The 27,959-nt window shown below is 45.6% G+C and overlaps 1 long non-coding RNA gene across 1 annotated transcript; it reads left to right on the top strand.

Moving 5' to 3' along the window:
* Positions 1-14,955: 14,955 nt before the first annotated feature.
* Positions 14,956-27,726, top strand: LOC119126178. The gene is made up of 3 exons (XR_005098607.1): positions 14,956-15,310; positions 21,493-21,494; positions 27,714-27,726. It is a non-coding gene; the product is annotated as an uncharacterized LOC119126178 (long non-coding RNA).
* Positions 27,727-27,959: the final 233 nt, after the last annotated feature.

The following is a 27,959-nucleotide window of genomic DNA, read 5'->3' as shown; positions in this document are numbered from 1 at the left end:
TTTAACTTAATGGTACAACGCCATATGTATTAGAGAATCTATATGTAGTAAAGTGTTGTATTTTTTTTTATCTTCCACTCTCTGTACAACATTCTCCCTCCTTCTGAGGCATGGCGACGCCCATGTCTCACACCTTGACAAACTTTTTGGGAGGATGTGTTCTTTACTACATATGACTCTATCATCATTTAATTTGACTTTCTTTCCAAAACGCTTCTCAGTTTCCCAGTTCACACATCTTCTGCATGTGTTACTGGTTCTCCATTTTTTTTTCTAGTTAATTAGCAATCCAAAAGCAACTTTTCTTTTTTCTCTTAGCATTTAACTTGCTCAAAATCACTCTTTCTTCAAAGTTGTTCTACTAATTTTCCATAGTAGTCTCCAACAACTTCAACCATTCAACCCGTATTTTCCTTTCTTTCAGGCAATCATTCATCCTTGCTCATTTGCATCTCACACACAGTCTCCAAAGAGGAGTCTTTTCATCACATTGGTCTCAATTTAACCAAGTACTCCACACAACATTCATATATCATTCTCAACTCAAGTCCCTTATCCTAATTTTTCCTAAGGTTCCTGATAGAACAATCCACCAATCCGAAAAAAAAAGTCAACACAAAAAACTGCAGGCAAATTAATCAGAACTTTTTCTTTGTTTTTAAATTTAAAGAACTCAATCTCTCGGATTTAACTCACATATAGAAGTTTGTATAATCTTATAACACAACCAATCAATTATTCCTCTTAAATGTAGCATTGCAATGTCTCAAATTCACAATTTTGCTTCATCCAATTCCTGAAAGCATGTTTTCTCTTTCTTTCGAATTTGTCATCAGGGCGAGACACTAATGAGCACTAGTGTGAACCAGTTTCTGCCCACAGATTTCATTCTTTTCCTCTCTGTTTTATTTTTCAAAATTGTTTCTGTTTTGCGGTGTAAATTGGATAGACCACAGTCTAGCTAATTTCTTTGCACTAAAAGTTTAGCCGATTTCATAATTTTAACACATAGGCACACTCTTAGGCACACACATGCACAACTCTCGCGCACGAGGGGGTGGACCCGGCATCAATGATTCGTCACAAGCTGGCCATTTCTTGCAGTCGATCATGAAGCCGGTTCCCGCCCACACACGCGAGGACAGAACATTCCAATTCTTTATTTATCTTTTAGAAGCAATTTGTCATGCTGTCAGGTTTTGTAGGTTGTTTTGTTTTGTCTTGTCCGTCATGTTCTAACTTCCTGTTTTATTTTGTACATCACATTCCAGATCACTGGTCCTTCCGTTGCACGGTCGCCCACTTGACCTCCCCGTTGGTTAACCACTTACACCTGTGTCGTCCGCCCTGATTGTCTGCACCTGTGTCCTTCCCCTTCTGTGTGTGTATTTAGCCTGCGTCTTCCCCTTGTCCTCTGCCAGTGCGTCTTGCAAGCCATGACCACCAGCGACTCCATAGCCACGGATTTAGCCCTTGATTGCCTTGCTCACAGAGACTTTTTTGTCCACGCTTTGTGGGTTGTGCGTGAGACCTTGCCTTCGTTTTTTCCTCAGTTTGAGGCACCTTTGTTTTTGCCCTTTTTCCCTCAGTTTGAGGCGCCTTTGTTTTTGCCTTTTTTCCCTCAGTGTGAGGCACCTTTGTTTTTGCAGCGGTCATCCGCCGAAGAAATAAAACACCTTGAACTGTCGAAACTCTGCATTCGAGTCCTCTCCCTGCCTGAGCCTGACAGTACGCACTGGCCAGACATGGACTCGGCAGAGTCGGAACAGCTGGCTGCCGCAGTGCGCTCCCAGGCATCGACGCTGGCCCAACACCAGCAGCAGGTCAGTGCCCTGGGAGTGGATGTCCACGAGATCCGGGCAACCCAAGAGGAATTCAGAGCGGCGGTGGCCGCCCAGGTGGAATCGCTGGGCCGACAGATGCAGGGCATTGTCACGCTGCTGACCGCTGGACCAACAGCGACCCCCAGTCCGCCAGTGCCCCCCCCGACCGAGCGGCCGATTCCCGCGCCCATGACAATGGGAGTCAGGCTGGCTCCCCCGGAACGATACGCTGGGGAACCCGGGGGCAGCAAGGCATTCGTCACCGGGTGTGAAATGCAATTCGAGCGGTCTCCAGGCGATTTCCCCACCGAGCGCTCCCGGGTGGCTTACATGATCTCTTACCTGACGGGAAGAGCCCGGGCGTGGGCAATGGCAGAATGGGCCCGGGATTCCGTCACCTGCCGATCTCTCGCCGCGTTCGTCGAAGCCCTGCGCATGGTGTTCGATCCTGTCTCCTCGGACCGTGAAAAAGCGCGGGAGCTGAGCCAGCTGTCCCAGGGGCGTGAGCCAGTCAGCGACTACGCGATCCGCTTCCGCACTCTGGCCACAGAATGCGGGTGGAACCAGATGGCCCTGTACGATATCTTCCTCAAGGGCCTTTCTGGAACCATCCAGGACCAGCTCGTTCCCCTCGATCTCCCCGCTGACCTCGACGCGCTCATCGCGCTGGCTGTCCGCACCGACAATCGCCTGCAGGAAATAAAGAGGCAGCGCGCAAGCCGGAGCGCTTCCGTCTTCCCTCCCGCGACCGGGTTGGCATCGCCGCACCTCAAGATCCCGCACCAACCATCGAACACGGCACTGCTACCGCCCGGGGCGGAACCCATGCAACTCGGCAGAACCAAGTTGAGCGCCGAGGAGAGGCAGCGCCGACGCCAGGAAGGTCGTTGCTATTACTGCGGCGCTCTGGGACATATCGTCGGCTCCTGCCCCGAGAAACTGACCATGAAGGTAAGCGCCTTCTCCGGTAGCCCGCGGAAGGCTCGGACCCTACCCATCGGCACGCTTACATGCCTTGGGAAAATCACCAAGCTCGGGGTGCTAATTGACTCCGGGGCAGATGAGAGTATGATCGACTGGACTTTTGCTCGGAGGCTGGGAATAAGAACTGAACCGCTAGCCACGACCGTGAAAGCCGAGGCGCTCAATGGTCAGGCGCTTTTTGAGATAACCCATGTAACCGAACCTCTCTCACTATCTTTCGGGACTCATCACGAGAAAGTCCGACTACATGTGATAACCTCCCCCAAGAATCCAATTATACTCGGGTACCCGTGGCTGTCGCGCCACAATCCAACCATGGACTGGGCGTCCGGGGAGATAAGGGGATGGGGACCCAGTTGCCAAGAGTCATGTGTCGCACCTAACCCCCCGATCAGCCTTAACCGTAGCGCTGACTCCGAAACCCCTGATCTCACCGGTGTACCAGTATGTTACCACCAACTCGCGGAAGCATTTAGCAAAGCCAAGGCTAGCTCGCTACCGCCCCACCGTCCGTACGACTGCGCTATAGAGCTTCTGCCTGGGGCTACTATACCCAAGGGGAGGCTTTATTCCCTCTCGGAACCCGAAAAACAAGCTCTGAATGAGTACATAGACGCGTCGCTTAAGGCGGGACTGATCAGACCCTCATCCTCCCCTGCAGGGGCCGGATTTTTCTTTGTGGGCAAAAAGGACGGTACCCTACGCCCCTGCATAGACTATAGCCCTCTCAACCAGATCACTATTAAAAATCGATACCCTCTTCCACTCATGGCGACGGTTTTCGATCAGTTGCAGCAAGCTCAGGTCTTTACCAAACTGGATTTGCGTAACGCTTACCACCTCGTGCGCATCCGGGAGGGAGACGAATGGAAGACGGGATTCAACACCCCTCGAGGACACTTTGAGTACCTGGTGATGCCATTCGGTCTCACCAATGCCCCCGCAGTATTTCAAGCCATGATTAACGATGTTCTGGGAGACTTTATAGATCGTTTTGTTTATGTCTATTTGGATGACATTCTTATCTATTCACCTGATACGGAGACCCATGAGAACCATGTTAGATCGGTCCTGCAACGCCTCCTGGACCATCACCTTTACGTGAAGGCGGAGAAGAGCGAGTTCCACGTCGACACTATTTCCTTCCTTGGCTTCATCATACACCCCGGTAAGGTCCAAATGGACCCAGCAAAAGTAAGCGCCGTAACCCAATGGCCCAGACCCGATAACCGCAAAAAGGTGCAGCAATTTCTAGGCTTTGCTAATTTCTACAGACGTTTCATCCGAGGTTTCAGTGCCACAGCGGCCCCGCTGCATGCTCTGACTTCTCCAGCCGCCCCCTTCCGTTGGACGGCGGAAGCAGAGGCTGCCTTCCAGGAGCTAAAGAGGCGATTCAGCACCGCCCCGATCCTCACACTGCCCGACCCCTCTCGTCAGTTCGTGGTGGAGGTCGATGCCTCCAGTCGAGGAATCGGCGCCGTCCTGTCCCAAAGGTCACCAGAGGACAACAAGCTTCATCCGTGCGCTTACCTGTCCCGGCGGATGACCCCCGCCGAACAGAACTACGACGTAGGTGATCGAGAGTTGTTGGCGGTGAAGCAGGCGCTCGAGGAGTGGAGACACTGGCTGGAGGGAGCCCAACAACCATTCTTAGTATGGACGGATCATAAGAACTTGCAGTACCTCAAGAACGCAAAACGGCTGAACTCACGCCAGGCTCGTTGGTCGCTCTTTTTTAACCATTTCAATTTCACCCTGTCCTACAGACCGGGAGCAAAGAACGTCAAACCTGATGCACTGTCCCGCGTCTACAGTCCGGATCCGGAGGCCAAGGAGCCCGAACCCATTCTTCGTCCTCACTGTGTGGTAGGGGCCGTTACCTGGCCCGTAGAAGACCAAGTAAAGCAGGCCAACGGCGACGCACCACCCCCTGACAACTGCCCGACGAATCGACTTTTTGTGCCGCCCGAGCTGCGTTCCCGAGTCGTCCACTGGGGACACACCTCCCGGCTCGCCTGTCATCCCGGCGTTCGACGAACCCTGTACGTTGTGCAGCAGCGATTCTGGTGGCCCTCCATGGCGGCCGACGTCAGGGAGTACGTGGCAGCCTGCTCCGTCTGTGCGCGCAACAAGAACACCCCCGGCACCCGGGTGGGGTTGCTGCAACCCCTCCCCATTCCCTCCCGTCCCTGGGCCGACCTCTCTGTAGATTTTGTCACGGGGCTTCCCGTTTCCAAGGGGAAGACCACGATACTCACTGTGGTGGACCGGTTCTCCAAAATGGCCCATTTCATTGCCCTGCCCAAATTACCCTCAGCAAAGCGAACAGCCGAAGTCCTCATGGACCATGTTTTTAGAGTACACGGATTCCCGCGGACTGTCACGTCGGATAGGGGGCCCCAATTCGTGTCTCGCTTCTGGAAGGAGTTCTGCAGACACATAGGGGCCACCGTGTGCCTCACTTCGGGCTATCACCCGGAGGCGAACGGCCAGGCGGAGCGCGTCAATCAGCAGCTGGAAACAGGCCTCCGCTGTCTGGTGGCCCAGAACCCCTCCTCCTGGAGTAAGAACCTGATCTGGGTGGAATACGCCCATAACTCCCTCCCTACCACTGCTACGGGGATGTCCCCTTTCATGTGCGTCTTTGGCTATCAGCCCCCGGCCTTCCCTGACAATGAGCCAGAGGTGTCGGTGACCTCGGCGCGCGCCGTGGTGAGACGATGCCGTCGCATCTGGGCGGCGGCGCGTGCCACGCTGGTCCGCCAGGGACCGAGTGAAGAGGATGGGCGACCGGAGACGATGGCCGGCGCCCGCCTACCAGCGGGGCCAACGGGTCTGGCTGTCCGCTCGGGATCTTCCGCTCCAGGTGGGCTCCAGAAAGCTAGCCCCCCGTTTTGTGGGGCCTTTTCCCATCTCCAAGGTCGTGAATCCGGCCGCTGTACGGCTTCGCCTGCCCCGGTCCCTCGCTGTGCATCCCACCTTCCACGTCGGGAAGATCAAGCCGGTCAGGGAGAGTGAGATGGTGCCGGCTCCCGAGCCGCCTCCGTCTCCGGACTGTGGGGGGTGGGCCTGCATACACAGTCAAGGAACTACTGGACGTGCGCAGGAGGGGACGGGGCTGGCAGTTCCTGGTCGACTGGGAGGGTTATGGGCCGGAGGAGCGGCAATGGGTGCCGCGCAGTTTTATCTTAGATCCCGGTCTGCTGGACGACTTCTACGCTGCTCACCCAGATGCTCCTGGTCCGTCTGGGATCCGGCCCTAGAGGGGGGGGTTATGTCATGCTGTCAGGTTTTGTAGGTTGTTTTGTTTTGTCTTGTCCGTCATGTTCTAACTTCCTGTTTTATTTTGTACATCACATTCCAGATCACTGGTCCTTCCGTTGCACGGTCGCCCACTTGACCTCCCCGTTGGTTAACCACTTACACCTGTGTCGTCCGCCCTGATTGTCTGCACCTGTGTCCTTCCCCTTCTGTGTGTGTATTTAGCCTGCGTCTTCCCCTTGTCCTCTGCCAGTGCGTCTTGCAAGCCATGACCACCAGCGACTCCATAGCCACGGATTTAGCCCTTGATTGCCTTGCTCACAGAGACTTTTTTGTCCACGCTTTGTGGGTTGTGCGTGAGACCTTGCCTTCGTTTTTTCCTCAGTTTGAGGCACCTTTGTTTTTGCCCTTTTTCCCTCAGTTTGAGGCGCCTTTGTTTTTGCCTTTTTTCCCTCAGTGTGAGGCACCTTTGTTTTTGCAGCGGTCATCCGCCGAAGAAATAAAACACCTTGAACTGTCGAAACTCTGCATTCGAGTCCTCTCCCTGCCTGAGCCTGACACAATTTGTATTTCTTTACCACTTGATTTGCAAATTTTAACTTTAGCGTGCACACATAATTTGATCCCTGGTCATTTGTCATTCGGCATACAATCAGCATTGTCATACGTACTTCTTGTATGGACAGGAGTTCTAATCTAAAAAATGTTCTAAACCAAAAGTAACGTGTTTTTTTATCTTTTTCTTTTAATGCGCTCAGAATGTCTCATGCTGTATGGACATCTACTATTTCTTTCTCTGTAGGTCGGAGCATGAGCGGTCAAAGGGGAGGAAGCTAGTCATGCTGAAAATGTGACTTTTTCTCTGCCTCTTCCTCCACCCTTTGATTGGTTTTGTTTTTTTCTATAACACTCTTTTGACCAGTGTCCAAGTTTCCCACAGTTCCAACAGTTGTCTGATTCAGGGCGGAAACCAGTGAGGAGCACATTTTTAAGCTGTTGCTGATATGGACTCTCAGCTGCATCATTGAATGGGATGCCACTGAATTATTTTTCAAATCTTAATTGAATGGCGGCCTCATCACTTTTTATCTTTCTATTTTTTGTCTTTTGAATTTGTTCTCTTCTCTCTTGTGAAGCTTTCAACCACACTCTAGCACAGGGGTGGCCACATCCGGCCCACGGGGCCGTTTAATCCGGCCCGCCAAACCTGAATAAATTGTATTATTAATTTTTTTTTGGGTCATTTTCCCTGCAATTACTATGTTTCCCCAGTAGATGGGGAAGCGCCCGCCCGCGCATTTACTCCCGGGAGCCGTGTCAGAAAGCTCGGTGCACACTCACAAGTGCGTGTGCGTGCGTACTCAGTAGTACGTAGTAATTTCATCTATCAGTGCCGAATTTCGAGTGTAGGCTGTGACGTCAATATTCTCGTAATTCGCGCGCTGAGTTTTCAGATACAGTTTTACGCTAATGCCACCCACAAACCTTCCCCTGGAATCCTTCCATTAAAATGAGTGGCCCGAAGAAAAGAAAGGTGGACAGTGAGTGCCGAATGTTAAAAAAGAGTGGACAATTTGGCTCGACCTACGTGTGTGAGAAGACGTTCAGCCACATGAACGTCAACAAAGCCCGTCACAGATCTAGGTTAACGGACCGACACCTCGGCTCTATCCTAAAAATTACCACAACAAATTTTACTCCAGACTATGATGCACTAGCCCAGGGGTGGCCAACCCGCGGCTGGCGAGCCGCATGCGGCTCTTTAGCTGGTTCCATGCGGCTCTTGTACGTTCATATCAACATTTGTGTTTATTTTTTGTGCGTATTTGCTTCGCTTGAGTTCAATATGGTATTTTGGTCAAACGCGCATGCGCGTGAGGTGAAATCCCGCAAAGGAGGAGGGACGAACCCATTTGAGGAGTGTCAATTTCGCTCTAAAAATGGCAAGGAAAAGATGCACAGCTAAACGAATATATGAGGATGAACACAGGACGTTTTTAACAGAGTTAAAGTTGTTTTTTGTTGAACGCAATGGCAAGCCATTCTGCCTGATATGTCGGACGTCATTAGCGCATTTAAAAGCTTCAGCTCAGTGGCCTAGTGGTAGAGTGTCCGCCCTGAGACTGGAAGGTTGTGGGTTCAAACCCCGGCCGGGTCATACCAAAGACTATAAAAATGGGACCCATTGCCTCCCTGCTTGGCACTCAGCATTAAGGGTTGGAATTGGGGGGTTAGATCACCAACTGATTCCCGAGCGCGGCACCGCTGCTGCTCACTGCTCCCCTCTCCCCCAGGGGATGGATTAAAATCACACGGGGATGGGTTAAATGCAGAGGACAAATTTCACCACACCCAGATGTGTGTGTGACGATCATTGGGACTTTAACTTTAACTTAACTTTAACTTTAAATGTTCAGCGCCACTTCAGCTCACTTCATGCCAATATCGATAAGGACTTTCCAAAAGGGACTGAATTTCGCAAGCACAAGTTTGGACACTTTGAAAAGTCAGGCAGAAAAATAGGTACAGTTTTTCAGAAAAATTACGAAGCACTCGGAGACTGTCACGCTTGCATTGTTTCAACTGGCTTGGAACATTGCACGGGCTAAAAAGCCATACAATGAAGTGGAGTTTGTTAAAAAATGCCTCAGTGACGTTATTGAAATCTTGTCTCCTGAAAACGACAAACTAAAACGAATGGTCTGTCCCGCCACACATAGTAAGTAAAAAAACTTATTATGTTTTTGTTTGTGGAATTTGTCTGTGTGAGACAATGCACACAATGTTCATTGTTGAAAATGTGGTCTTTGGTCTGTGGTTTTAGTACTGTAGGAGTCAATTTGTCATTATCGTGTTGGTGCGTGACATGATAATGTCACACAATAAATTTGGCTGAGCAGAGGTGTGTGTGTGTGTGTGTGCGCGCGCGCGTTTGTGCGTGTGGGTGTGCATGTGTGTGTGTGTGCGTGTGTGTGAGTGGGGGGGGGATGTTCATGTGTGCTCATGTGTATGATGTGGCTCTTTGCGATGACACAGTAAAAAATGTGGCTCTTAGTCTCTGACTGGTTGGCCACCCCTGCACTAGCCAAAAAGGGAAACCAACAATACTATTGATTTCTTTATTACTTTATTTAGATGTATTCTTTCACTGATTCTTCAAGATGATGTATTTGGTCAGAATGTTTGCCGTTGGATGTGATTTCGCCTCATTAGATGAACATATTTCATAAATCTGACCTGCAGGCGCTGAAGTGATGGAAAATGTTATTCATCATAACAGTGTCGTATTTAATAAGAATCACTGATAGTAGTTTTTTGCTGAAATATTTTTTTAATGCTTTTAATAAATGCATTTGTTTTCAAAAAGCTTTTTTTTAATATCCATGCTTTAGTATCTACTAAAAGTAAAAACCTTTTATGCAATTTATATTACTTCACACAAACACTACATCCATCTGCTCCTGGTTCGGCCCCCCGGTCAAAATTTAGAACCCAATTCGGCCCGCAAGTCAAAAGGTTTGCCCACCCCTGCTCTAGCACATTGCAGTTCTCTCTCTTTTCTTTCCTTTCTCAATCCCTTTGGCTTCCTAGCCACACTCTCCTCCAAAATTTCTACCACTACGTTCCACATCTCAACTTTCAACTTTCCTTCTACTCCATACTTTTTCTTCCACTTCGGCATGTATTGCATACAATTAAGAAATCTACTCGCCATGTACTTCTCATCTCCTTCAAGAGCTAGAAATTTACCGTTATTATTTCCCATCTTAATTTGGTATTTTAGGTTGTTACAATTTTTTTTCCAATTTTTTTTTCTTTTGAGGCTCCTCAATGCAGGTTTAAATTGACCTTTCAACAAATTTCTAACCTATGTTATTACCGTGGATTAATGCTAGAACTGTATTTTAGTCAATTTATCCTACCAGTCACACTCTCAACCACACAACTTTCAGGCAAACAGCTTGGAAAAACGGACAAAAAAGAATTTACGCCCTTCTTCAATTAAGAAAAAGAAGCTCTGTTTTTGTCTAGCCCGTTTCTTCCACTGGGACTCGAACCCATGCTGTTCTTTGGCTCAGAAAAACGGACAAAGAAAAATCTACGCTCTTCTTTGATTAACAAACAAGAAGCTCTGTGTTTCTTAGCACGTTCCTTCCACTGGGACTCTAACCCAAGCCAGATCCCATAGCTTGGAAAAACAGACAAAGTAAAATCTACGCACTTCTTTGATGAACGAAAAAGAAGCTCTGCTTTTCTTAGCCTGTTCCTTCCACTGGGACTTGAACCCAAGCTATTTCTCGTGCACTTTCCACTTTTACGCGTTTCACAACAGGGCTTTTACTTACTTGTCCCCTGGTTCGTTGCACTTCCGGATCCCGTCAATCCACTGTTGTCAGACGAAGGCAGACCTAAGATGCTGGCCCAGTGAAGAATCTTCTTCCCAGGTCTTTCTTTTCCAGGTCTTCCTAATGGACGCTGGCTTGTCGACAATGCAGTACGTCGTCCTCCGTCGATCAGCAGTGGGTATGTTGGAATCCGGGTCACGGCACCAAAATGTTAGAGTGGTGCTCACTCTAACTTATTTGCAAGAACCACACGGGAGATAGTATGCCTTTTGAACACTTGCAAGTGGAGAGGTCGTTCGTCACTGTGCATACAGCGATGTTCGAACGAAGTCTGACTTAGGCCTCTTGCAAGAGCATATTTATTGAGAGAAACAGGGTGGGGGTGAGAGTGGACAGGATGGGGGTGAACCCTTGGCCTCAGGTTTAATCATAGCAGGGGGTGTTCTACGATGTTGTGTAAACAGAACAACTTGGATTGCTTCCTCTGCAGCTGGTCAATCAGTTCAAAGGATTTTAGCACTTTGTTCTACTACTTTGTTAAGACAGGACAAGTTTGGTTAATTATTACAGGTTATACTCCAACATAATCATAGGATCAAACTAATCTATCAACCCTAACACAAATGGACTTGTGTCGGTCGGTCGGTCAGTCTGTCTGTTTGCTGGCCGTGAGTCTCTATCCCGTCTGTGTCTTCGTTCCCCACCTACCTCCCTTCCAACTCCCTTTCCCTTCAATAAACCCCGGTTCAAGCTGCATTTGGTCGCTCTGGCTCCCCTCATTTCCTGACAGAATCCCTCTTACAGACCCGACACACACTTTGTCAGGTCTAAGTACCATAAGACATTATTTTATACACTGAAACAAGAGGAGAAGACAACCAGTATTCCAATTGCTCGCGAGGAGAATTACGTAGAAGGCCCAGTTACAGTCCTCCACCAATTCTGGACTCCTCTTCCGCTATCTCCTCTTTTTATTATGGGTTGCCCTGGTTACAAGAGGCGTTGCTACACTAAAGGGAGGGGAGATTGTGACTGTAGCAACGCTGTTTAGCTAGCTAATAATGTTGTGTGGTGCGAGGCCGCATGGCCTTGGCTGATCCATGACCCCAGGAATGCAGAGTCTGTTCTTAGGTGGTTGGCAGCCTCGTTCTCGGCTGCAATCTCCAAACCTGGATGCCGTGTCCCTGTAAAACAATGCTCTAGACTTTCTTGCTACATTTCACACAATAATAATCATGAGTAAATAATCAGATACCTCTCGTGTATACACTCCAACAAACGTTAAGTAGATGTAAGATAACTTGCATGAAGTCTACTTAAACAAACATTGAGTAAATGTGGGATAACTTAAAAACTGTCCCGGTCAACAACAATTTATGAATAGAAACTACAAAGTATAAAAGAGAAAGAACTTCTCTTGAACTAAACAAAGAACAAAGGTGTTCTGTTCATAACTAGTGAGGGCCTCTCACAGATGAGAAAAGGAAGGGAGTATAAGAACTCCTTAAAGCTAGACAGATATGTTGGCTTGAGCGAAGATATGAGACCTCCGGTTCAGGCCGATCAGCGCTTCTGTAAAACTAATTATTCTAACACACTTGCATTTATAATGGTTCCAGAGAGTCTTTCAGAGACTCCTGACAACTAGGCCTTTGACGACTTGAACTGGAAAAGAAAGAGCACAATGTATGTGTGACCGGTCGCAACTGTGTTTTAAAATTCATCATTTGCGGAGGAAATATTTCTGACATTTGTTTTGAATGCGCTCACGGATCTCAGATGACCCACAGCTTGAATGAATTACAAATAGCCTGAGCCTATTCCTTGCTCTCTTACAGCTTTTTTTCTTGTCTAGGACCTGCATTCCACCACCAGTTTGTCGTGACTGGAAGTGGGGAGGGGTTAACTACCATATGTGGTGCTGAGGTGATAAAAACCTCAAGTGCCCTTCTGATACTGAAATGGTTGTATCAGTTATTTTTCTGCCTTCATATTGCAACTTGGATGTAGAACTTAAAAATGTTGATGCAATAGCGCTCTAGAATGTATGCAAAAGCTTTTATGATTTTATCATTGGTGTGTGCACGGTTTTAAAGCATAAAAGCATCTAGTCTTGTCCCTCATTCTATTTAAAGACATGACCTGTGTTGGATTTTGTCCACAATTTAGGGAGCGCTATCTGCGCCTCACGGCAAAAGCCATTGCCAATCACCTGTTATCCAATTTACTCACTGCGTGCTTGTTTAATTTCTTCAGATTTAGGAAAATGCAAAGACACTGAAGCAGAAATTAGACTTACACAGGTTGGTTGAGTTCATTCACAATTCTTGTTAAGAAAGCTCTGTTTTCAGGAAAGTACAATACAGCGCTGGGCCTTTCAAGAGCAGAAAGTCTCCTTTCAGAAAAGGCAACGTTCAAGGTTCTTTGGTCAGCTTATATTCAGTTGCACATGCCGGTGTGGGCCGAGTTTGATGGGTGATGAGTCTTTGGGGTGGGGCGAGTTCGCAGTAGAGTTTGATTCCATGGGAGTGGGTGCTGGTTATGGACGATTCGGTGTGTGTGTGGGGGGGCTGTTGTCTTCCATCCCGTCTTTCGGCCTTGGTGATCATCTTTGGCCGAGTCCTTGGCTGTATCCCTCTGGCACCTGCTGGTTTTATCTCCTAGTGACCTTCCTGTAAACATTCTCCTCCATCCTTGCACATATACTGTCGTACCTCATTCTTTCAATTTTGTCATTTTGTACGAATTTATGTGAGCTTTTTGGCTGTGACATCATCAATTTATTAATGTTCCCTGACTATGCAAAGTTTGTTCTTTTGATATTCCATGTCTTTGCTTACATCATTACATTCTTAGTTTAATCATGCTTCCAACCGTATCTTTTCTTTGTTAGGCAAAATATTTCCCTCTGTGCAGAGCGTTCACAAGGCCGGCTCTACGCAGGGGCAAGAGGGGGCAACGCCCCCTCAAACAGATGTCCTGCCCCCTCTAATCAAACTTTTAGAAGTGAAAAATCCGCTGATAGAAACACACGTTAATCAGCCCCCTCTCTTCTCTCATGTCGGTGCAGTGTGTGTCCTCCCTCACACAGCCTGCTGTCAGGACTCCCCGCCCCTACGTGAACATCCAATCACTGTGAGTATGCAAATGAGGCAAGACGCAGCCAGTAGGGATGGGCGATACCAATGATTTTGGATTCGATCCGATACCAAGTATTTCCCGCCCAAAAATACCCGATATCGATCCGATATCGGAAGTGTAATTTCCCGCCAAAAAAAACAATTTAAATGCAGTGGCATGCTGCATCAATATTTTGTGCCTTACATGTGACTATTGACCTGCACATTTGTATACTACAGCAGGTGTTTCACTGCAAATGATACTTGCTCTTGGAGAGTCATCTATTGAATTTTGTAGAAAAAAGTATTACGTCATGTACATGAATTATTAACCTTTTTAGAAAAACATTAATGGAAGATGCATATTAATAGTATAACTTTAATTAAAAGGAGCCATTCTTTACTTTTTTCTCTCTCTCTCTGTTGTTGGGAAAAAGTTTTGTCTTTTAGTATATTGTAAAAAGAGACATGGTACCAACAGAGATGCAGGGCTTAATCGTCATGAGCAGCAAAACTATCAATTTGTAAAGCCACTGGATACTTACATTTAATATTGTAATACTTTAGTGTTGTTTATAGGAAGTGGAGTTACAAATAAAACGTATGGCGTTCGACCACAAATTGAAAAGGGGAAAACTTTTTTTATAAATGACTGACTAAAGCGCAGTAATTATTGCTTCAAATAGCACATCAACCACAAATGCTTACGATTTTTGGTTAGCACCTGATACCTGGATATGTCTTCCCTTTCTGAAACGCTGCTTCTAAGGTACTTTGGTACCTTAGCCTCGGTGTGGCTGCAGGGTTTTCCGTCGCTGCCTTAGTGTCTGCGGCACGTTGGTTTCAACTGCAGCTCTTCATGAACCGTGGGGTGAATTTTACTTAAATGTTTTGTAAAAACTCCACCAAACTCGTCGTAATGAGCCGTGATATATGTTATATCCTTACTATTTTCCAGGTTCTTAGATAGCAAGAATAGGTCGGACAACGACGTGAAGGATAACTGCTTTATTCCTTACTTACAGTGCGTTCACAGGGCGTACCACAACAACACAGAATGCCCATCCCACTTCCGGGGTTTTTCTACTACGGAATTTGAGTTAGGCCAAAATACACAACATCTCCTCCCCTCTTACAATGAACGTGCTATATGCATGAACAACATAGTCTTATGCACCTATAACTTGGCATCTTCAAGATCTATCAATAACTACCATTAAACAATTATCATATATGGTCCAGACAATTATGACAATAATATTCCCATGAAACCTTAACTTTGGGTGAGGGTGGACTACCTCGAATTATACCCATGGGAATATTCTGCATCCCCATAACTCGGGTCATCCAAAAACCTATAAGTCCAGGCGTGCAGGAGCTCGCCGCTCTCTGGTAGGATATCTCCTATCCGGAGGCACAGTATTAGCACTATAGTCGTCCAATGGTGAACTCGTTGCAGGGGCTTCTGCAAAGGATGATGTCTCAGTCTCTGTTTCGGTCACATCCTCAGCTGGGACTGTTGGCGCTGGCGCGGTTGAGTCCTGCATTTGTGAGGGTATGTGAACCGGTGTTTTGACATTGGCAGGGCCATCAGGGAAATCTTCGAGGGACAGCTCCGTTGGCACTAACGGAGTCTGTAGGAGTTGATCAACATGTCTCCTCCATACACTATCAGACGTTTGGACAGTATAGGATACTGGTCCAGTTTGCGCAATAACAGTGGCAGGAATCCACTTTGGTTCGCCACGGTAGTTCCTTGCCTGCACAGATTCTCCTGGTTTTCTGTTCTCTGCACCTAACCTGTTTTTCCTGTTGACATTCGACAATGTCCTTCACTGCTGAGGGCTTCAAGAGGTCAAACGTGATGCGCAGGTCTCTCTTTAGCATCAGACTAGCAGGAGATGTTTTGGTGGTTGCATGTGGACTGTTGCGGTATGTTAGTAGAAAGTTGTGCAGTCTCTGATGTAGCGTTCCTTGTCCTTGTGATGTTTTCAAGGCATGTTTCATTGTTTGAACAAACCTCTCAGCAAGCCCATAACTAATAATTAACGACAACTCAAATAATAGTTAATATAACATTCATATTATATGTCCCCCCCCCCCCCCCCTGAGAGATTGCCACCTTATTGTGGTCAGGGGGTTTGCGTGCCTCAGTGACCCTAAGAGCAATACCAGCAGAAGCTTTAATCTTGAGGTGGGACACCCAAGCTGGACAGGTCTTCTTAGTGTAGAGGCCTGACAGAGTGCAATCCACTTCTCCAGGTTGAGATCTGGACACACAGCTAACAACTGCCGTGAAGAAAACACTAACGGTGTTAAAAATGTGTAAAAAAAAAAAAAAAGAACATGCCCCCTTCACATTTCTGACTGCCCCCTCTTACGTGCATTCCTAGAACCGGCCCTGAGCGTTCAGTAGTAATCGAAAAGCTGGCGTCTCGCATTTAGGCGACATATGACGTTTAGTCAAAACACAAGATATCATCAAGTACTGAACGGTCAAGACGACTCTGGCCGTGTCCATGATTTAGAGAAAAAACATCAGGCATGCATTACACAGTTCCTTAAGGGTCATTAAGCTATTCAGGCAATATATCAAAAAACATTTGTTATTTCAAAGTGCTCAAAAATATATATCAGATCATAAAGTTATATAAACCTTTGTCATTACCACCTATCAAAAATGTCTATGTTAGGGTGGCGCTTGTCATGTCTCGTCCCCAGTTTTGTGATGTGTATAGGTTGTCATCGTTTCTGTGTGTCTGTGTGCTCGCCCCTCCCTTCCTGTGTGCCCTTGATTAGTGTAATCACACGCACCTGCCTCTCGTTACCTGTGTTGTATGTAAGTTCTGTTTGCGTGTCACTCGCCGTCGGAGCATTGCATGAGATGTGGACAATGCATGTCTCACTGTCACGCGGTTTGTTTGGTTCCTGTCTTTTGTTTCACGTTTTGGCGATCAGTCCTATTGGTTTCGTTGTTTAGTCACGTCAGTTTGCCGGGTCTGTCTTTTGAGTTCCTGCAATAAACCCTGGTCCAAGCTGCATTTGGTCGTCCTCGCTCCATTCCTCTCCGTTCGTGACAGCGCTCACTCTAACTTATTTTGCAAGAACCACACAGGAGACAAGTAAGTCTTTTTAGACACCTGCAGGTGGAGAGTCCATTCGTCGCTGTGCTTACAGCGATGATCGAATGACGTCTGACTCTGGCCCCATGCAGGAGCATTTTTATTAAGAGAAACAGAGTGGGGTTGAGAGTGGGGGTGAGAGTGGAGGTTGGGGTTGAAGCCCCTGGCCTGCTGATCAAAGCATAGCAGGGGGTCTTTTACGACGTTGTGTAAACAAGGCAACTTTGATTGCTTCCTCTGCAGCTAGTCAATCAGTTCAAAAGATCTTAGCACTTTGGTCTACTACTTTTGTTAAGACAGGACAAACCAGGTAAATTAATACAGGTTCCATTCCAACATAATCATACGATGAAGATAATCTGTAAACCCTAACAGTCTAGTTATGTCTTCTTTATTGATTTGGTGTGTAGGTATAATTATATGCTTAAAATGTTTCTTTTTTGATTTAATATGTGAATATACTTTTCTGTTTATGTACTTTATTCAATGAGGTTTGAGCATATCTGTTTTTGTAGCTAGGCAGGACTTTTTGTATTTCGACCCCATTCCTTCACTCCCTCTGTTGACCTCAGTTTCACTGAGGTCACCAAAACCATTGATACCACCAGGGTCCCTCTGTTGGCACACCACGTCCCTCTGTGGAGCCGCTTCAAGTCCCTCTGTGGGGCTGCCAATGAGTGAGAAAAATAAATATAGATAAAATTCATACCCAGACATTTGTAAAAGATGGAGAGTGAAAAGGCAATTGGCCTCGAGGACATTCCAGTGACAGCATGGAACTATCAAGGAGAGATGGCAGGGGAGATTCTTAAAAAGCGAGAAGATTCCCGAAAGAAGTGGAAGATGAGAAAGAAAATGTGAGAGAAAAATACATAAACAAATAACGAAATACATACATACATATATACATACATATAGACAGACAGACATCGAACGATCGCCCATTCGGTCACTCAGTCATTTGGTCTCTGTCATTCTGTCACTCGGTCACTCAATCATTCAGTCGTTCAGTCAGTCACTCAATCAATCAATCAATCAATCTCACAAGTGTTAACTACCGTATTTTCCGCACTATTAGGCGCACCGGATTATAAGGCGCACCTTCAATGAACGGCCCATTTTAAAACTTTGTCCATATATAAGGCGCACCGGATTATAAGGCGCATAAAATAGAAGCTATACTGCAACAAACTGAGGTTGACATGGGTTGCGGTATGCATCCACTAGCCAATAACCAACGAGCCCTCTGTAAACAATCGCGTTTCTCAAACGATCTCCTATAAAATGATCGGAACTGACTAAAGTTCGATCTAACGCATTGGTACTATTTACCTGTTTCCCTTCCATATCGATCCATAGATTTACTCGAAACATTAACAGAGCAGCCTATTTTGACATGAAATAGCCTGGTACGTATAGCAGCTATCGTTATAGCATTAGCCATCCGCAAAGTCCCATGAGCCTCAGCTCGCAATCTCCCATGAGCCTCAGCAAAGTGTAAACAATCGCGTTTCTCAAACGATCTCCTATAAAATGATCGGAACTGACTAAAGTTCGATCTAACGCATTGGTACTACTTACCTATGTTTCCCTTCCATATCGATCCGTAGATTTACTCGAAACATTAACAGAGCAGCCTATTTTGACATGAAATAGCCTGGTACGTATAGCAGCTATCGTTATAGCATTAGCCATCCGCAAAGTCCCATGAGCCTCAGCTCGCAATCTCCCATGAGCCTCAGCAAAGTGTAAACAATCGTGTTTCTCAAACGATCTCCTATAAAATGATCGGAACTGACTAAAGTTCGATCTAACGCATTGGTACTACTTACCTATGTTTCCCTTCCATATCGATCCGTAGATTTACTCGAAACATTAACAGAGCAGCCTATTTTGACATGAAATAGCCTGGTACGTATAGCAGCTATCGTTATAGCATTAGCCATCCGCAAAGTCCCATGAGCCTCAGCTCGCAATCTCCCATGAGCCTCAGCAAAGTGTAAACAATCGCGTTTCTCAAACGATCTCCTATAAAATGATCGGAACTGACTAAAGTTCGATCTAACGCATTGGTACTACTTACCTATGTTTCCCTTGCATATCGATCCGTAGATTTACTCGAAACATTAACAGAGCAGCCTATTTTGACATGAAAAAGCCTGGTACGTATAGCAGCTATCGTTATAGCATTAGCCATCCGCAAAGTCCCATGAGCCTCAGCTCGCAATCTCCCATGAGCCTCAGCAAAGTGTAAACAATCGCGTTTCTCAAACGATCTCCTATAAAATGATCGGAATTGACTAAAGTTCGATCTGACACATTGGTACTGCTTACCTATGTTTCCCTTCCATATCAATCCGTAAATTTACTCGAAACATTAACGGAGCAGCCTATTTTGAAATGAAATAGCCTCGCGGGTACAACAGCTATTCGGTGACGCCCCCTGACTACAGTTGCTGTAATGTTGGGAAGCGATGCGACCTTGTAATTTACTAGTCGTACTAAAACAGGGGTGGCCAACCAGTCAGAGACTAAGAGCCACATTTTTTTACTGTGTACCGCAAAGAGCCACAACACCCCCCCCCCGAAGCGAACACGCAGCGTTTGACGTCCCATTACCCCCCCCCCGAAGCGAAGCGAACGCGCAGCGTTTGACGTCCCATTAACACACCCCCCCCCCCCCCGAAGCGAAGCGAACGTAAAAGAGCCGCATGAAACCCGGAAAAGAGCCGCATGCGGCTACCGCTGTACTAAAGCGTACTGAAACATTTTGGCAGAGCACTGTGTACAACCAGTATGGATCAACAAATTCATCAATTGATCCATATATAAGGCGCTCTGCATTATAAGGCGCACTGTGTTTTTTTTAGTAAAATGTAAGTTTTTAGGTGCGCCTAATAGTGCGGAAAATACGGTAATTTGTAATAGTATTGCAAGCAGTTTAAACTCTAATTGAATATGTGGATGTCCATATCAGTTTTATCAAATTCTAATCCGACTTTACTTTTGGATAACACACAGGTGTCAAACTCAAGGCCCGGGGGCCAGATGCAGCCAGGCACATCATTTTATGTGGCCCGCGAAGACAAATTGTGCTTCATATTCATGTGCCATTACTCGAATTGCAAATTGTCTTCACTTTTAATAATATTTTATTTTTAAATATTAGACCAGTTTCTACTTGTCTGATTTGAAAACGAGTTACTTGTCAGTTTTTTTTGTAGCTTTTACTGTATATAATATGAGGTGCTCATACATTTATTTGGGGTGACAGTCATAACGGCCCTCCAAAAGAAGCTATGACTACACTGTGGCCCGCGAAAAAATGGGTTTGACACCCCTGGACTATAAGGGATAGCCTTCTCAAAGCATAGTCATCATAATTTATTCAATCTGTTGTTTTACTAACATTTAATCATTGATCAATCACGTATCTTAAATCATGCTTTTCCTCCTTTGAAGCGACTATGTACTTCAAACCCAAACGCCACCATTTTATAGGGAAAACATTTGTTGAATCTATTTGTTTTCGACATAATACTCCTGCAGTTGTCTTAAATTTGTTCAATTTATCAATCCCTTCCCTTGTTTATCCTGCAAATGAATCAGATGAATAATGTGTTATTCAAACTTTAACGTTCATAAGTTATCCACCTGTTCCCAATTCGTTTGGAGTTTGTATGTTATTGTTCCAATTTTTTACATTTAATACTCTCCCACCTATTTGATCCTATCTTGTAAAGGTCTACAATTTATTCTCAGCTATTTTAAAACTCTCCACACTTGTTACCATGTTCACAGACATGACACAAAATTCTCCAAGACTGCAGTTGACAACCTGCAAAGTAAACACGAGTTTAACAAATAAAGCACAATCTGCTCCCTGGGTTGCTGTTAGAGGCTGCAATACAATTAGGTAAAACATCAAAACAAAGCAAGTCATCACAAATTCCGTCACATACATTTCGTCACACTGTCAGGTAAGTCCAGAGTTGTTGTCATACACTGTCTTGGCTCAGAGTCTTGATTGTCAATGCTGGTATAGTCACGTCTGGTCATAATCTTGAAATGGGCCTTCTTCATTGAAGTCTTTTGTTGTCAATGGTGCCCCAGAGTAATCCTAAACCCATATTTTGTCCAAAATTAGCCCTGATCAATCTTGCTTTTTCAAATCTGTAGTATCTTTATATTTTTCAGGTGAGAGGAATGTTATCCTCTGCTGTGATTACATCACCCCAACTTTGAATCATGTTAACCATTCACAATACACAAACACACCACAGACTTGACATTCATACACCATTACAGACAAACTGTCATCCCACAACACACACATAAAAACATACAATATTAAATTGTAAAAGGAACCATCCCTACGCAAAATTTTCTCCTCAATTAAAATTTCCCTTTTTTATTTTAAATCCCAAATTAATATCTAATTGTCTGGTCTCCTGTCCTCTCATCGTTTGCCAATATGCATAATGCTGGAACAGGTTTAACTCCCCATTTAGTTTGCTCACATCTCACACTTAGACTACCGTTTTTTTCCGTGTATAATACGCCCCCATGTATAATACGCACCCTAACAATGGCATGTTGATGCTGGAAAAAAGCCTGTACCCATGTATAATACGCACCCAATTTTTTTTTTTTTCTTTTTTTTTTTTTTTTAATTTATTATTATTTATTTTTTTTTAAAGTCCCAATGATCGTCACACACGCAGGGAGGCAATGGGTCCCATTTTTATAGTCTTTGGTATGGTCTTAACTAGGCTGGATGTATTTTTTTTGTTGGCGTTGATTTCTCCGACTGCCCGTAAAGGCACCACCGCGAAAGGCGTGAAAAAGGCGGCTCTGTATGGGAGAGACGTTGAAGAGGAATAAAAACACCCTTGGAAACCAAAACTTGCCCCTCGTCGTGACTCGGAGCCGCAACAAATGTTTCGGATTTGTGTAGGGCAGTGGTCCCCAACCACCGGGCCGCGGACCGGTACCGGTCCGTGGGTCACTTGGTACCGGGCCGCGGAGCCGCACAGGAAAAAAAAAAAAAAAAAAAAATTTTTCATTTCATTTTCATTTACGATCAATTCATTCAGGTTAAGACGCTCGTCCCGGTCACGTGACATGTTTCCCCAGTCGAGCCCGCAAAGCTAGCAAAAATGAGTAAGAATTTATTTTGAAAAATATAAAAAATTTGGCGAATCTCTCCCAATTACATCTGTCGGTGCATCTGAAAAATAAGGACTCTTGACACAGGGCGCTCGTCTCGGTCACGTGACATGTCACCACAGTCAAGCCCGCGAGGCAAGCAAAAATGAGCAAGAAACAGAGAAGTTTGGAAAGCTTCTTCGGAAAGGGAAAAACGTCCAATGAGGACACTGAAGAAGAAGAGGCTACGACTTCTAAGAAAAGGAAAGCTGCATTTAAAAGAACATTTCTGGAGTCCTACTTAAAATATGGATTTATCGCCACAGGTGACTCTGACGCGCCAAGTGCACTCCGCATATGTGGCGAAAGGCTAGCTAACGAGGCAATGAAGCCTTCAAACCTGCTTCGGCACATGGAGACCAAGCATCCTGCATTTAAAGACAAACCTTAACCACTTCGGGTGTCATTGTCTCCGATTACGCCTAGATGGGAACGGCTCATTTCTGACAAAAGAGCTCGGTGCTCCCACTAATTCAACGTTTTATTTTTATGTGGTTTATATTTGGTTTTATGCCAGTCGTATCATTTTATTTCATCCTATTTATATATATAAATATTTAAATAATAAATATATTGTAGTGGGTTGACATAATTCACCCGGAACCTAAGTTCACGTTACATAGTTCCGGTGGGACAGTTTACACGTGTGGGGATTTCCTGTTTAGTTTAGTGTGTGTTAGGATCTCGAAGGGAAAAGAGTCTGCCCGTTGTTGAATGCGAATAATTATAAATGTCATTAAAACAACTGCCGTTGGCACCGTCGTTTGTCACTCCGCCTCCGACTCCAGTCCTTGCACGCCACAATATAAATATATTTATTTATATAAAGGCCGGTCCGCGAAAATATTTCTGACACGTAACCGGTCCGTGGTGCAAAAAAGGTTGGGGACCACTGGTGTAGGGTACATTGTGACAGCAAACGAGCAGGTGATCGAGCAAGCGTCTGATACGAGAGCATTGCGTTCGTATGGAGCGTGTTTGAAGTGAACAGCAGAGACGAAAGGATCAAGGCAAAGTGTTGTGAAATAAAATATTACCTGTAATACGCATTTTGTTATTTGCTGATTGTATTAAACTATCACATTCATTGTCAGTCAAGAAGAGAAGAGGACTATTATCCCTTCTTTGACGAAATGACCAGAGCACAGTACAAACACACTATTGTTCTTTCGGTATTTATTCAACCCACATTCTTTCACAACATGACAAGAAGAGAACAATACATAAATCAATACTCGTACCAGTACCATGATTTTCTTAAAAAAAAAAAAAAAAAAAAATTAAATTAAAAAATAAAAATTAAAAAAAAATTGTACCCATGTATAATGCGCACCCCAGATTTTAGGACAATAAATTAGTTAAATTTTGCGTATTATACACGGAAAAAAACGGTATTTGACACTTTGTGTTGAGCTGTAACTTCAATATTTCCACCTTCCCATATTTCTTCCACTAAACAGTTCCATTTTGGTTTCAGTTTAAATTCATCCCTCCAAATAACTACCTCTGGCAAAGAACCAAAAAATTATAGAGCACTCCCTTTTACTGTTACCTTGTTCCTTCATTCATCTCCTCACAAGCATAACCGACCCTCCTAAAAAATAATGATACTAAAAATTTCTCATTTTCTTCCACATAATTCCTCCAATTCACCTTCTTTCACTTCCTAGATTAAAATTTCACATTTTCACTTTTAACATTGCGGTAAAATTTAGCAAAATTTCCTTTTTCCCTTCTAATTTCTAATTTTTAACTGTTCATCTTATGCCTACCTATTCCAAAACTTCCCACTTGTGAAAAATTTCAAATTTTCAACTTTAAAATTCGCGCCCAATTTTACAAAGTTCTTTCTATATTTTCATCCATTTTCTGACCAATTCAACACGTTCCAAATTTAAACATAATCTTGTAGCATTCCCCGAATTTCTATTCAGCCTCTTCGCCTTCACACGCAATTTCTACAGAAATTACAAATTCTAGTTATTATTGTTAATCCTCCGTGACCCTCGTAAAGACAAGCCGCACCAGTAATGGATGGATGGATGGATTGTTAATCCTAACCCCAAGTGCCTATCATAAATTGCCATTTAAATCAATTGTCGCAAGGGTCATGTCAATGTATTTGTTATTTAAAGCCCTACTGTATTATTTTTAATTAAGTAGTGCCCTGTATTACCGTTTTTTCCCATGTATAATGCGCAAAATTTAACTAATTTATTGTCCTAAAATCTGGGGTGCGCATTATACATGGGTACAATTTTTTTTATTTTTTTATTTTATTTTTTTTATCCGGATATCATACGGAGGCCGCCATTACAGATGCGCTTTCTTCTCTGCTGTTCACTTCAAACACGCTCCATACGAACACAATGCTCTCGTATCAGACGCTTGCTCGATCACCTGCTCGTTTGCTGTCACAATGTACCCTACACAAATCCGAAAAATTCCTTCGCTATTGAGTTTGCTAGCGCATGCGCAGTGATACTGACCGGCAGAATAACATCCGGTTGTTCCCAAAGATGATCTTTTTTCTAAAATAATTTTACGTTTACGGACTTAAGTAGGAGTCAAAATTTGGGTGCGTATTATACATGGGTACAGGCTTTTTTCCAGCATCAACATGCCATTTTTAGGGTGCGTATTATACCGAAGTGTGGAGAGCCTCGCCACCACCACGTCGCACAATGCAACCCCCCACCTCTGTCCAGAATATGTATTTGTGCCCACCTGACCGTTTGGCCCAAACTTTAGAGCCGCACCCTTTTGAAAACAAAAATTCAAGATTCAAGATTCAAGAGTTTTTTATTCGCCATGTTTGAGCGTGCCAAACAAGGAATTTGACTTCGGTAAAACACACCCTCTGTTCAACATTTAGGTGACTAACAACACTCAGGACATGTGAAAAATGGCAAAAACAGTGTAGACAAATTCAAAAAAGGTGTGAAGAGCAGGATGTTATTGCACAGTAATGACTCTGAGACTCTAAGAGTGGTGTGAGTTCATCAGAGCAACAGCCTGGGGGAAGAAGCTGTCTCTGTGTCTGCTGGTTTTGGCGTACCGAGCTCTATGACGCCGTCCGGAGGGGAGTAGTTCAAACAGACTGCAACCTGGGTGAGAAGGGTCGGTAGAGATGTTCGTTGCACGTTTCCTGGTCCTGGACAGGTACAAGTCTTGGATAGATGGGAGGTTGATTCCAATGATCTTTTCTGCAGTCCTGATTGTCCGTTGCAGTCTGTGCTTGTCTTGTTTGGAGGCTGATCCAAACCAGACAGTGATGGAGGTGCAGAGGACAGACTGGATGATGGCAGTGTAGAAGGTCTTCAGAAGCTCTCGCGGCAGGTTGAACTTCTTGAGCTGTCTCAGGAAGTACAGCCTCTGCTGGGCCTTCTTCCGGACAGAGTCTATGTGGCCGGTCCATTTCAGGTCCCGAGAGATTGTGGTTCCCAGGAACTTGAAGGTGTCTGTGGAGAGAATAGTATTACTGTACATAGTGAGGGGTAAAAGTGGTGAAGGGTCTCGCCTGAAGTCCACTGTCATCTCCACGGTCTTGAGCGGGTTCAGCTCCAGGTGGTTTTGGCTGCACCAGTGGACCAGCCGCTCCACCTCTTGTCTGTACGCAGTCTCATCACCGTCCTGGATCAGTCCGATGAGAGTGGTGTCGTCTGCATACTTCAGGAGCTTCACAGGAGAGTCACCTGAGGAGAAATCATTGGTGTAGAGAGAGAAGAGCAGTGGGGAGAGGACGCACCCCTGAGGGGCTCCAGTATTGGTGGTCTGGGTGTCAGATGTGATGCCCCCCAGCCTCACACGCTGTCTCCTGTCGGTCAGGAAGCTGGTGATCCACTGACAGGTGGAGGCAGGCACCGCAAGCTGGATGAGCTTCTGTTGGAGGATGTCAGGAGCGATGGTGTTGAACGCCGAGCTGAAGTCCACGAACAGGATCCTGGCGTACGTTCCTGGGGTGTCCAGGTGGTGCAGGATGTAGTGCAGTCCCATGTTGACCGCATCATCCACTGACCTGTTTGCCCGGTAGGCAAACTGGAGGGGGTCAAGCAGGGGGCCCGTGACATCCTTCAGGTGGTTCAGCACTAACCTCTCGAAAGATTTCATGACCACAGATGTCAGTGCGACAGGTCTGTAGTCATTCAAACCTGTGATGGCGGGCTTCTTGGCCACTGGAACGATGGTGGAGCTCTTGAAGCACGAGGGCACTTCACACAGCTCCAGAGAACGGTTGAAGATCCGTGCAAAGGTGGGCGCCAGCTGCTCAGCGCAGACTTTCAAGCAGGAAGGTGACACGCCGTCTGGGCCCAGTGCCTTCCTGGTCTTTTGTCTCCGGAACATCTGGCGCACTTCCTCCTCGCGGATCTGGAGTGCGGGCGCGGCCTCTGCAAGAGAGAGAGTGCGTGACAACGATGATAGAGGTGTGGACAGAGTAGTTGTGGGGAGAGGTGAGTATGTAGATTGTGCTGCAGGAAGTCCCGTTGTGTGGGAGGACCGATCAAACCTGCAGTAGAACCTGTTTAGCTGGTTAGCAAGCCTTGGGCTCTCCACAGGACGTTTCTTGTACCCCGTGATGCTCTGCAGACCTTTCCACACTGTTGAGGGATCAGGATTGGCAGAGAGGTGTCTCTTCAGGTTCTCCCCGTAACACCTCCTGGCTTTCCTGACCTCTCGGTTCAGTGTGTTTCTGGTCTGCTTGAACAGGTCGCGGTCGCCGCTCCTGTAGGCCTCCTCCTTGACTTTGCGCAGCCTCCTGAGGTTCGGTGTAAACCAAGGTTTGTCGTTGTTGTACGTGCAGAAGGTCTTAGTCTGCACACACAGATCCTCACAAAAACTGATGTATGATGTGACAGTGTCAGTGAGTTCATGCAAGTCTGGAGTTGCAGCCTCGAAAACTCCCCAATCGGTGCAGTCAAAGCAGGCTTGGAGGTCCTGCCTTGACTCCACTGTCCACTTCCTCACAGTCCTCACCACAGGCTTAGAAGTTTTTAGTTTCTGCCTGTAGGCCGGGATCAGATGAACTAGACAGTGGTCCGAGAGTCCTAAAGCTGCACGAGCCGCAGAGTGGTATGCATCCTTGATCACGGTGTAGCAGTGGTCCAGAGTCTGTGCCCCTCTGGTGGGACACGTTATGTGCTGTCTGTATCTGGGGAGCTTGTGTACGAGGTTCGCCCTGTTAAGATCACCCAGAACAATGATTAGTGAATTTGGTAGAAGTTTCTCCATGTCTGTTACCTGGTCAGCCAGCATCTGCGTGGCTTCACTCGCACGTGCGTGTGGTGGAATGTAAACAGCAGTCTTCTTTATTGATTTGGTGTGTAGGTATAATTATATGCTTAAAATGTTTCTTTTTTTGATTTAATATGTGAATATACTTTTTTGTTTATGTACTTTATTCAATGAGGTTTGAGCATATCTGTTTTTGTAGCTAGGCAGGACTTTTTGTATTTCGACCCCATTCCTTCACCTGTCCAACACAGATTGTAAGAGTGGCTCTCATATAATCAAAACTGCTCATCTCATTTCGTTTGGCCCTCATAAAGGACACGTTGCTTCAAGTGCGCACAAGTCCACTGCTTGAAATTCTCCCAAGCATTTAACGTACCAGCATGTCTATGCAAGCATGCAACATTGACTGTGTCCTTGTTGAGGCTGCTGTTTAGGAGGGAAAATGTGTGCAGGCTGAAATGATTCACGCCCATAAAAGTTAAGTCTGCACCTTTAAGTGCTGTCATCGATTACATTCATTCTCAGCCTCATAATAGGTCGTTACTCTCCCCTCGCTCCAGAGGATCTTCTTTTGTCTGCTTCACACAAGCACATAGTCAAGTGAGAACACACCTTCAGTTGGAAACTCTTCAAAATAAAAGCTATTATGGAAAGATAGGTGTTAGGGTTTGCAGAATATCTTCATCGTATGATTATGTTGGAATGTAACCTGTAATAATTTACCTATTTCACCTGATTGACTAGCTGCAGAGGAAGCAATCAAAGTTGCTTTGTTTCCACAAAGTCGTAAAAGGCCCCCTGCTATGCTTTGATCAGCAGGGGACCGGCTTCACCCCATCCTGTGTTCCAACACCCCCACTTTCA

The sequence above is a fragment of the Syngnathus acus genome, chromosome 8, assembly GCF_901709675.1.
Source record: "Syngnathus acus chromosome 8, fSynAcu1.2, whole genome shotgun sequence".
Classification (NCBI taxonomy): Eukaryota; Metazoa; Chordata; class Actinopteri; order Syngnathiformes; family Syngnathidae; genus Syngnathus; species Syngnathus acus.
Note: the sequence above shows the minus strand (reverse complement) of the source record. Positions and strands in the feature narration are given on the sequence as shown.